This window comes from Conger conger, chromosome 3 (genome assembly GCF_963514075.1).
Source record: "Conger conger chromosome 3, fConCon1.1, whole genome shotgun sequence".
NCBI lineage: Eukaryota > Metazoa > Chordata > Actinopteri > Anguilliformes > Congridae > Conger > Conger conger.
Window position 1 is genome coordinate 82,519,966 of NC_083762.1, and position 12,500 is coordinate 82,532,465.

Consider the following 12,500-nt stretch of genomic DNA (forward strand, 5'->3'; position numbering starts at 1 on the left):
CTGCACACAGTACTCCAAGTGTGGTCTCACAAGAGTTTTGTATAAGTATTGCATACGGTGAGTATAACTTCCTTAGATTTATACTTGATACTCTTGGCTATGTATCCCAGCATCCTGTTGGCCTTCTTCACATTGACTAGAACCTGAAAGGCTTTGATCAACCAATACCAACCAAGTCTTTTTCAATTTGAGCACTTTTCTATTTTGTACCATCCATAAAATAATTCTCCCTCATGTTTTCATTTCCCATATTGTTCATTTAGTTGCACTGAATTTCATTTGCAAGGTTTCCACCCACATTCTGTTTTCATTTGTTTTACTTAAGTCCATGTTTCGAACCTATGCAGCTAATTCAGTAATCCTGCTTCACGATACATGCCTTCCAGTTCCATTGAGCATAGTCAGCACCACAGAGACCATCAGGGTCAGTCTGGGCTCATCAGGGTCAGTCTGGGAGCATAGTCAGCACCACAGAGACCATCAGGGTCAGTCAGGGCCCATCAGGTTCAGTCTGGGCCCATCAGGGTCAGTCTGGGCTCATCAGGGTCAGTCTGGGCTCATCAGGGTCAGTCTGGGCCCATCAGGGTCAGTCTGGGCTCATCAGGGTCAGTCTGGGCCCATCAGGGTCAGTCTGGGCTCATCAGGGTCAGTCTGGGCTCATCAGGGTCAGTCTGGGCCCATCAGGGTCAGTCTGGGAGCATAGTCAGCACCACAGAGACCATCAGGGTCAGTCTGGGAGCATCAGGGTCAGTCTGGGCTCATCAGGGTCAGTCTGGGAGCATAGTCAGCACCACAGAGACCATCAGGGTCAGTCTGGGCTCCTGCATCTATAATTCAGCAGCTGGTGCATAATGCTTCAGCATGCATGCTGGAACTTTCTCTGGGAGTCCTGCATTACCACGGTCACATGACTCAAAAGACCATTTCCTCTCATTGACAAGCAGGGCAGGAATTTCCGAGAATGTATGGAGCGAGTGAACATCATTGAGAACCTGCCCGCTTTTCAGAGATAAAACAAAAAAACCCCACAGTTTCATTCACAGGCACTGATTCATGGTCACAGACCAAAAAACAATCTGTTTACACGTCACACTGAAAGGTACTGAGCTTTGTCTATCTATACTCTATACTGAAAACCAAAGCAAAACCTTTTTAATCCACTGTCAGAATAAGACCTTTTAACTTTGACAAGCACAGCATGGACTGGACCAATGAAAGGCAAGAACTAGTACTCCCATTGTGACATCATGAAAGAGAACACAGTGCAGTGGACCAATGAGAGGTAAGAACTGGTGTTCCTGTTGTGATACCATCAGAATGGAAATGGCAGAGCCTGGAAGGACAGGCAGGGGGCAGTAGAGGTGATTCCGTCAGGAGTAACATTTAGAGACGCAATCCATCTGATCCAGACGCTTTCAATTTCGCCATGAAATGAAGTCAAAGGGGCAAAATACCCTTCTGAATATTAATGATGGCTACGGCATGTCCTGAGATTTGTTTATAGAGAACAGTCTTGTGTTTTTCTGTCTGTGACCTTCAAAGGCTCGCTGGAACGACCTTTGGGGACTGTCTGCTGTTGTGGGAGTTGAGGAGGAACTTGTCTTTTCTGTATTTAATAAATTGTTTGACAGGAGCCTTGAGGTACCGTCCCAAATGTTCTTCAATAACGTCTTTGTTACACCTTGTTGGCATCATGTTATTGTTGTCTGTTTGGAAGCAGAGATACCAGCACTCTCTTAACCGATAGACGACACAGCTAAATATATAATTAGACGCTAGTGCAGTGTAGCTGTTATAAAGCTACGTATGACTTCTTAAGTAGCGTAATTAAGGGCTCTGGGCTTTAGTGAGATTAGGGTTCAGGGTTTGTAAGTGGTTGTGTTACTAAGCAACAAGCAGAACTACAAAATATGAATTAAAATGCTGATTAATTTCCCACAAGGGAGCAGAGCAGACCGAGCACACACTCCCTGCATCGCAGGCACCAGTGTGCCCCGAACTGGCCAATCATGTTGCTGCTAAACACAGCATTGTTCCCCAAAATGGCCAGGTCAGATCAGTACAATGTGTGAATTAAAATTATGTGATGCAAGACTTTTTATGAATGTGATTTAATAATCAGTCAATATAAGTTTGCATTACATTACATTACATAACAAGGCATTTAGCAGATGCTCTTATCCAGAGCGACGTACAGTGAAGTGCAGATCAAACACAGGAACAAGTGTGACAAGTAGGTTCCGAGTCCTAGCGTGACATACAGGAAGTACAGTTTTAAACTGAAGCTTAACCTTGGCAAGACTGAGCTTCTCTAAATCCCTGCTAAGTCCTCTCCGATAATCGACCTCTCACTGACTGTTGAGGCCTTCGTAGTTTCCTCCTCCCATACGGCAAAGAATCTTGGGGTGACTCTTGATAACTGCCTCACCCTGGCTCCACAAGTATCCTCCACTGCCAGAACCTGCAGGTTCTTCCTCTACAATATACGCCATATCCGTCATCTCCTGATGGAGAAAGCCACCCAGCTCCTAGTCCAGGCACTTGTCATTTCCCGCCTGGATTACTGCAACTCCCTCCTAGCCGGTCTCCCAGCGTGTGCCATCAAGCCCCTCCAGCTGGTCCAGAATGCTGCAGCCCACCTGATCACCAGTCAGCCCAGGTCGGCTCATGTCACCCCGCTCCTCATTGGCCTCCACTGGCTTCCTATTGCCACACGCATCCGATTCAAGGCCCTAGTGTTGGCATTTCAGGCTGCTAACATTTCCAACATTTCACAACCAACATTAACCATCCAAGGTATGGGCTCACTTCATCAAACTCAATGAATCCTCGGCTCAATGCAAGAAAGTAGCTGCGTCAAAGGGGGGTAACACCAGCAACATCATTTGCAGTCTACCCATAGCATAAAGCTGAAGGAGTGCGGCGTGTTCGACTGCCTAAACAACGCGTCTAAAGTTAGCAACTCGGCAGACGCTAACAACACCGTGCCCTCCTCCATGCAGGCAGACTCCGACAGTGCTTCTTCATCAAGTCACGGTGAGTGCATGAATCATTAAAGGGGAAGTGAAATACTAGATTAAGTTGGCATAATTTACAAGATTGATTCCCAATATATACATCCTTAAAGGTTTAAGACTGCCAGTAAAGCTGGATTAAAAATAATAAGTAATTAAATGACCCTTTTTTAAAACATGCGCAGCGCCATTTTATCCAAGTGTATAGCGTCACTCGGTCCAGAGCGATCTCGGCTGCTGCCAGAGAAAGTAAATATGTTGCAAAACAAAAACTGTTAGGGCTAAATGCGTCAGGAGAAGCGCCTCCCCTACACTGTTCTGTTTACATGTATGTGTCTGTTGGGTTGAACATGTAGGCAAGGGCTTTGGTCATCTCCCTAGGTTTTTATTTTATTTAATCTATTCTGAGAAGCATTTGTAATTTTAAGTTAAGCTTCTGTTCTGTTGAAGCATTATCACATTGACAGTTACCTTTACCTTCGTTTTTTTGACATACCTCGCACTGCACATGTTGACTTGCTAAGGGCTTAAAAGGCAGGTGCTGTAAGTTGTTTAATGATGTTGCTGGTGTTTCCCCCCTTGTGGTAATAAAAAACTATTGAATCTTTCACCATCTTGTAACGTCTTTATTTTATACACTAAATTACACGCCGTGGTATCAATAAGAGTATTGATAAATACCAGCACCGATAAGGAGTATCGGTATTGGTATCGGTATCAATAAAATCCTAACGATACACATCCCTATCCATAACACAGAAATGGCACAAAGTAGCAAAACCAGTAGTTGGCGAGCCCGTTGCATGTAGTAGACTAGACATGACGAAGTGAAGTGACAGATTCGTTGAGATGGTTTTGAAAAGGGTGAAATATTGAAGTAAAATATTTGCGCGCTCTCTCTCACATCTCAACACCACAACATGCATCCACAGCGGAGGTGCATTCTGATTGGTCCCTTTGTCCCAGCACACAACAGTAGGGCATTGTGACATCACAGCCATGCTCCGTGTCAGTCCGTTCTGTATACAAATGCTGCAAAATATAAAAATGCCAACTGTGCAGTTCTCTGGTGCTCTTATTGAAATTGATTTGCAATATTTTCACGACTTTATATTGAACAGACATACTTAACCTGGGTGATTTATGAATCATCTTTTTATATTTATATGTAAATGTAATTTGTGCCAATTGTGGGAGAGAGCAAGAGCGAGCAGCAGAGAGCAGTAGAGGCAGGTGGACACACACTGAGACAGAGAGCAGCAGAGAGCAGCAGGGAGCAGCAGGGAGCAGCAGGGGGCAGCAGGGAGCAGGAGAGAGCAGGAGAGAGCAGCAGGGAGCAGGAGAGAGCAGCAGGGAGCAGCAGGGAGCAGGACAGAGCAGGAGAGAGCAGCAGGGAGCAGGAGAGAGCAGGAGAGAGCAGCAGAGAGCAGCAGGGAGCAGGAGAGAGCAGCAGAGAGCAGCAGAGAGCAGCAGGGAGCAGCAGAGAGCAGGAGAGAGCAGCAGAGAGCAGGAGAGAGCAGCAGGGAGCAGCAGAGAGCAGGAGAGAGCAGCAGGGAGCAGCAGAGAGCAGCAGGGAGCAGCAGAGAGCAGGAGAGAGCAGCAGAGAGCAGGAGAGAGCAGCAGAGAGCAGGAGAGAGCAGCAGAGAGCAGCAGAGAGCAGCAGAGGGGACACAATGAGATGCTCGTGTGAATCTCTGAGCAGTCAGTTTAGCCTCCTCACGCACGGCCTGCAGATCTGGTGAAGTAGCTCTTCAGTCACGAAAATGCACTTAAATCAGCGAAAAAACTGCCCATTGGAAAATGCGTGTGTGTGTGCGTGAAAAGCTACCGACTGAGCTCAAGTGAGGACATTGTGCACACACACACACACACACGCGCACGCACACACACACTGCCAATTGCCTTGAGCTCCCAGTGCAATCTCAACTCCACCCCCCCCCCCCCCCCCACTCCCACTCAAAGACAGAGACAGGCAGAGCTTCCTAATGAAGCCTGATTACAGAGGCGGTGCCCAGGGATGGAGAGAGAGGGAGAGGGAGAAAGAGAGAGCTATGCTAGTACACACAAACACTGAGAGACCTATCCTCACATGATGCTCCCGTTGCCAAGGAGCTGCTCAGGGTGACGGGCCTCCTGCGAGCACCGCTAACCCGCCAACCGCTAGCACCAAACGCTAACCCACGCAGCAACGCACCCAGCCAACCGCTAGCACCAACCGCTAACCCACACAGCAACACACCCAGCCAACCGCTAGCACCAACCGCTAACCCACACAGCAACACACCCAGCCAACCGCTAGCACCAACCGCTAACCCACGCAGCAACACACCCAGCCAACCGCTAGCACCAACCGCTAACCCACACAGCACCACACCCAGCCAACCGCTAGCACCAAACGCTAACCCACACAGCAACACACCCAGCCAACCGCTAGCACCAACCGCTAACCCACACAGCAACGCACCCAGCCAACCGCTAGCACCAACCGCTAACCCACACAGTAACACACCCAGCCAACCGCTAGCACCAACCGCTAACCCACACAGCACCACACCCAGCCAACCGCTAGCACCAACCGCTAACCCACGCAGCAACGCACCCAGCCAACCGCTAGCACCAAACGCTAACCCACACAGCAAGGCACCCAGCCAACCGCTAGCACCAAACGCTAACCCACGCAGTAACACACCCAGCCAACCGCTAGCACCAAACGCTAACCTCAGCAGGAACGCACCCAGCCAACCGCTAGCACCAAACGCTAACCCACACAGTAACACACCCAGCGAACCGCTAGCACCGAACGCTAACCCACGCAGTAACACACCCAGCCAACCGCTAGCACCAAACGCTAACCCACACAGTAACACACCCAGCCAACCGCTAGCACCAAAAGCTAACCTCAGCAGGAACACACCCAGCCAGGACATGGAGCCAGCTGCTAACGCTAAACACTGACGCCAAGCCCCAACCACTAATGCCAAGCCCCAAACAACAAGCCCCTAACGCTCACGCCAAGCCCACGTTTGCTGAAAAACACGAATAACAGACTCCAAAGGCCCTCAAAAGCCTTGAATCAGGATGAGATACTGAAAACTTAAACCTGTACTAGGAAGAGATTGTACACCTGACTAATCAGAAACATCTGTGAAGCCATTTGTCCCAAATATTAGGGCACCCGGAGATAAGGAGGCTATGTACAAAAAGTGCTGTCCACTTGTAGAAACAAAATTGTATAAAAATACTCCTAACTACATCAGTTTGATTAAAAATCTAAAATTGTGGAGCAGAAACAAAATGAAAACTGTAGACTTACACTGCATTGAATACAACCTGATAATTCCTGAATAAAACTACCTTGAATATAATTTTTGGTCTGAAATATTGCCTATGGTGCACGCAACCTCAGACCACTGCACTGAGAGAAGCGCAGGCTGGTAACTGTGAGTTAACACACACACACACACACACCCGTATAGAAGCTTACATACATGAATACATAGGTCAGAGGTCATACGTGTTACATGTAACATCAGCACTGCTATGTTTCCTCTCCAGGAGGGAATTCTGTGGGAATTCTGTGGGATATGTTATTGATCTGCATCTCCGCTCCTGTGTCTCCCGGCATTCCAGCACAGCGCAGCCGGAGTGTAATTCCACAGGTTCTGACACGTTTGGAGCTCAGAGAAGAAGAAAAATCAGCACTCACTCACTCACACACTCGCACACTCGCGCGCACACACTCAATCACACACGCACGCACACACACACGCACTCACGTAAAACAGCAGTCCTGCAGCGGATTAGGCCAGAAGCTCCTCTCACACAAACCCGTGAGATCCTCTGTCTGTTTCTGTCTCTCTTTGTCTCTCTCTCTCGCGCACGCGGTTTGACAGAATGAAGTGAGAGGTGAAGTGAGAGGTGTGATCACTGAACAGATTGATTTTTATTTATAGTTCCTTATTTTTTCATGTGTTTTTTTTTTTTTTTCATCTATTTTTGGTCCCGTCCTCTTTTTGTAGACTGGAAATCAATAATAATACAATCACTGAGTTTCAGATTCAATAATAAACTCATAAACTCATTTCCCACTCTCCACCCCTCCCTCTCCTTCCCTTTATGCTTTACTGTGCTTGTCTGATGTACTATAACCAGTGAGAAAGTGTCACGCCCTACCATCTGATCGAGCTCAGAAGAGTATACATACCACTCACTCACACACTCACACTCTCTCACACTCACTCACTCTCTCACTCTCTCACTCTCTCACTCTCTCACTCTCTCACTCTCTCACTCTCTCACTCTCTCACTCTCTCACTCACTCACTCACTCACTCACTCACTCACTCTCTCACTCACTCACTCTCTTACACACACTCACACACACACACACACACACACACACACATACAGGCACAGTGAAGTAAAAATGTAAAATGGCCCAAACAGGCTTTCAGCCACCCTGCCCACCCTGCATCAGCGCTAAGTGACGTTACCAGACAGGAGAGCTCAGAAAACTGCACACATTTGATGTATGCTTCCATTTCAGCATTTAGCAGAAGCTCTTAACCACAGAGACCCACACAGCCGGTTGCTTATCCATTTCCACAACTGGATATTTACCGCACTAATTCAGGTTAAGTATCTTGCTCAGGGCGGTCTTTGTTGCAGGCCGGAGTCTGTGAGTGGATGTGAGTGGAGATAAAATGGCCGCCCGGGGCTCAGCGTTCTGTAATCCGGTTACCTCAGCCGGAGTACTCAGCTAATGGAGGCTGCAACGATGAGTTCAGGGTCCCATCCAAGAACAGGCATCCCTCCCGTCTCTCTGTCCCTGCTGTAAAACCCCGCTGGGCCAGGTTGAGCAGGGGGAAATGGAGCTGATCAGTCCAGGACTGTTTTCAGCACACGTGTCCCTGGTTCGGATTTGCACTTTATTGCACGTCGCTCTGGAAAAGGGTGTCTGCCAAATGCCATTAATGTAATGTAATGTAAAGGTCATAAGCTGGCTTAGCTGGGAATGAGCTGGTCAACCAGCATGGCCAAACTGGTCAAAGAGCTAGTCTAGCTGGGAATGAGCTGGTCAACCAGCATGGCCAAACTGGTCAAAGAGCTAGTCTAGCTGGGAATGAGCTGGTCAACCAGCCAACTGCTGCTCATTCACCCATTCATACACACACACACTCACACACACACCCATTCATACACACACTCACACACACACACTCACACTCACACTCACACACACACACTCACACTCACACCCATTCATACACACTCACACTCACACTCACACCCATTCATACACACACTCACACACACACACTCACACTCACACCCATTCATACACACTCACACTCACACTCACACCCATTCATACACACACTCACACTCACACACACTCACACTCACACTCACACCCATTCATACACACACTCACACACACACACCCACACCCACACTCACACTCACACTCACACTCACACTCACACTCACACTCACACTCACACTCACACCCATTCATACACACACTCACACACACACACTCACACTCACACCCATTCATACACACTCACACTCACACCCATTCATACACACACTCACACACACACACTCACACTCACACCCATTCATACACACTCACACTCACACTCACACCCATTCATACACACACTCACACTCATTCATACACACACTCACACTCACACCCATTCATACACACACTCACACACACACACTCACACCCATTCATACACACTCACACTCACACTCACACTCACACTCACACTCACACTCACACTCACACTCACACTCACACCCACACCCACACCCACACCCACACCCACACCCACACTCACACTCACACTCACACTCACACTCACACTCACACTCACACTCATTCATACACACACTCACACACACACACACTCACACTCACACCCATTCATACACACACTCACACACACACACACACACACACACACACACACTCAAGCACAAACGGCGATTGGCTGCCACGCAAGGCACAAACCAGCTCGTCAGGAGCATTTGGGGGTTAGGTGTCTTGCTCAGGGACACTTCGACACACCCAGGGTGGGGATCGAACCGGCAACCCTCTGACTGCCAGACAACAGCTCTTACCTCCTGAGCCAATGAGATGGCTGCTCTTACCGCCTGAGCCAATGAGATGACTGCTCTTACCTCCTGAGCCAATGAGATGACTGCTCTTACCGCCTGAGCCAATGTCGCCCCATTGGAGTCAAACCAATCACATGCAGTTAAAGTGCAGATTTTCAGCTTTTATAAAAGATCCATTTTTATTTTTGGTTTCACCACGTAGAATTTTACGGTGCCATAATACTTGGGACAAATTGATTCACGGGTGTACGCTTGCTTAGTAAGAGAGCTTTCAGTATCTAGTCTTGATTCTTGGCTTTTGATTGCCTTTGGATTCTGTTATTGCAGTTTGTCAGGAGGACCAGAGCTGTGCGAATGGCAGGCAGGGAAGCCATGATGAGAAATAAGAAAAGAGACAGAGGGCAGTTTGGAACATCATCACGAGGAAAATTATATCGCTTTTTATAGAAGACTGCCACAAAGAAGAATTCTCATGGGGCTATATATATAGTCATGGCTCTCTTGGTGAAAAATCACAGGATTGTATGATAGCAGAAAGATTCTCTATATGGAGGAAACGGTCAGGTGACATTATTCTTCACTTGTACATAAATAATCTGCCAATTAACACCCTCCATGCATGACTCTGAGAAGCAGATTAATTTACTCCCTTTTACCTGTGAACAGACATGTGCAGCACCCACTCCTGTGTACTCGTAACCTGCACGCTAAAAACTTGCAGTGATAAGGTCTCATTGTGATGTGACTGTTCTCGCACAGTGATAAGGTCTCATTGTGATGTGACTATTCTCACACAGTGATAAGGTCTCATTGTGATGTGACTATTCTCGCACAGTGATAAGGTCTCATTGTGATGTGACTATTCTCAGACAGTGATAAGGTCATTGTGATGTGACTATTCTCACACAGTGATCAGGTAATTGTGATGTGACTATTCTAACACAGTGATAAGGTCATTGTGATGTGACTATTCTAACACAGTGATAAGGTAATTGTGATGTGACTATTCTCACACAGTGATCAGGTAATTGTGATGTGACTATTCTAACACAGTGATAAGGTCATTGTGATGTGACTATTCTAACACAGTGATAAGGTCATTGTGATGTGACTATTCTCACACAGTGATCAGGTAATTGTGATGTGACTATTCTAACACAGTGATAAGGTAATTGTGATGTGACTATTCTCACACAGTGATCAGGTAATTGTGATGTGACTATTCTCACACAGTGATAAGGTCTCATTGTGATGTGACTATTCTCACACAGTGATAAGGTCTCATTGTGATGTGACTATTCTCAGACAGTGATAAGGTCTCATTGTGATGTGAGTATTCTAACACAGTGATAGGTTCATTGTGATGTGACTATTCTCGCACAGTGATAAGGTCTCATTGTGATGTGACTATTCTTGCACAGTGATAAGGTCTCATTGTGATGTGACTATTCTCAGACAGTGATAAGGTAATTGTGATGTGACTGTTCTAACACAGTGATAAGGTAATTGTGATGTGACTATTCTAACAATGATATGGTCATTGTGATGTGACTATTCTAACACAGTGATAAGGTCATTGTGATGTGACTATTCTAACACAGTGATAAGGTCATTGTGATGTGACTATTCTAACACAGTGATAAGGTCATTGTGATGTGACTATTCTCACACAGTGATAAGGTAATTGTGATGTGACTATTCTATTGCAGCACAACAGTACAGCAGGAAGGGGGTGCAGTATGATGTAGTTGGACAGTAACTGCCTGAAGGCAAATGAAAGAACAATATCAGTATCAGTTACACAATTACAATCTGAGCCATTTATCCAAGCATACACACTCTCACACACTGCGTGTATGTGTGTGTGAGTGTGAGTGTGTGTGCGAGTGGGTGAGTGTGTGTGTACATGAGCATGTGTGAGTGTGTGTGTGTACATGAGTGTGTGAGTGTGTGAGTGTGTGTGTGAGTGTGTGTGTGTGCGCATGAGTGTGTATGAGTGTGTGTGTGCCTCCTCAGTGTGGCAGCATCCTGATGATGCATCATAAAACCCTGTGGGATATCAGTTAATATTGCATATTAAATTCAAACATAAATTTTAAGTGTTTTTGTTGCGATGCTTCATTGTGGAACGGCTTGGCTAAAAGACCAAGTAAAGGAATGCTGAAATGCACTTCTCCAAGATCAGGAGGAGACTCTAAAGTTCTAAAGCTCTTGTTAGGTAAAAGTCTCACAGACCAAAGCAGAGCGGAGGGGTTACACTTACACACACACTCGGGGGGGGACTCTGGGGCAGGGGAGACTCACAGACGCAGGGCAGGGGAGACGTGGGGCTGGGGAGACGTGGGGCAGGGGAGACGCGGGGCAGGGGAGACTCACAGACGCGGGGCAGGTGAGACGCGGGGCAGGTGAGACGCGGGGCAGGGGAGACGCGGGGCAGGGGAGACGTGGGGCAGGGGAGACGCGGGGCAGGGGAGACGCGGGGCAGGGGAGACGCGGGGCAGGGGAGACGCGGGGCAGGGGAGACTCACAGACGCGGGGCAGGGGAGACGCGGGGCAGGGGAGACGCGGGGCAGGGGAGACTCACAGACGCAGGGCAGGGGAGACGCGGGCAGGGAGATGTGGGGCAGGGGAGACGCGGGGCAGGGGAGACGTGGGGCAGGGAGACGCGGGGCAGGGGAGACGCGGGGCAGGGGAGACGCGGGGCAGGGGAGACGCGGGGCAGGGGAGACGCGGGGCAGGGGAGACTCACAGACGTGGGGCAGGGGAGACGCGGGGCAGGGGAGACGCGGGGCAGGGGAGACGCGGGGCAGGGGAGACGCGGGGCAGGGGAGACTCACCGGTGAGCTGGGTCTTGGCGCTGTAGGAGCCCAGGAAGGCGCCGTCGGTGTTGGGGGTGTAGCACTCATACAGACCCTGGTCTCTGGCCTCCAGAGGGGCGAGGTGCAGCAGGGCGAAGTCTCCGCTCACACGCTCCACGTAGATCTCCCCGCGGGCCACGCGGGGGGCGTACAGGCTGTAGGCGAAGTTGGACTGGCTGGTGCTGACGATGCGCATCTCTCGCTCCGGGGCGGACTGGAGGTACACCGACCACTCAAAGTCCTGCTCCACCCCCGGCCTGTAGCCACTCACATTGCACCACACTGTGGCGTGGCTGCCCTCCACACGCACCAGGGGGCCCGGCTGCACCAACACCACCCTCTGGGACAGCACCCGGCACCCGGGGGGGAGGGGGAGGGGAGAGAGGGGGGGGGGGGGAGAGAGGGAGAGGGGGAGAGGGGGAGGGGGAGAGGGAGAGGGAGAGAGAGAGAGAGAGAGAGGGGGGGAGGGAGAGGGGAGCGGGAGAGGGAGAGGGAGA

General features: G+C 49.0%; 1 pseudogene; it reads right to left on the minus strand.

Moving 5' to 3' along the window:
• Positions 1 to 12,500, minus strand: part of LOC133123829 (immunoglobulin superfamily member 3-like) — a 41,599-nt pseudogene that overhangs the window by 21,764 nt on the left and 7,335 nt on the right.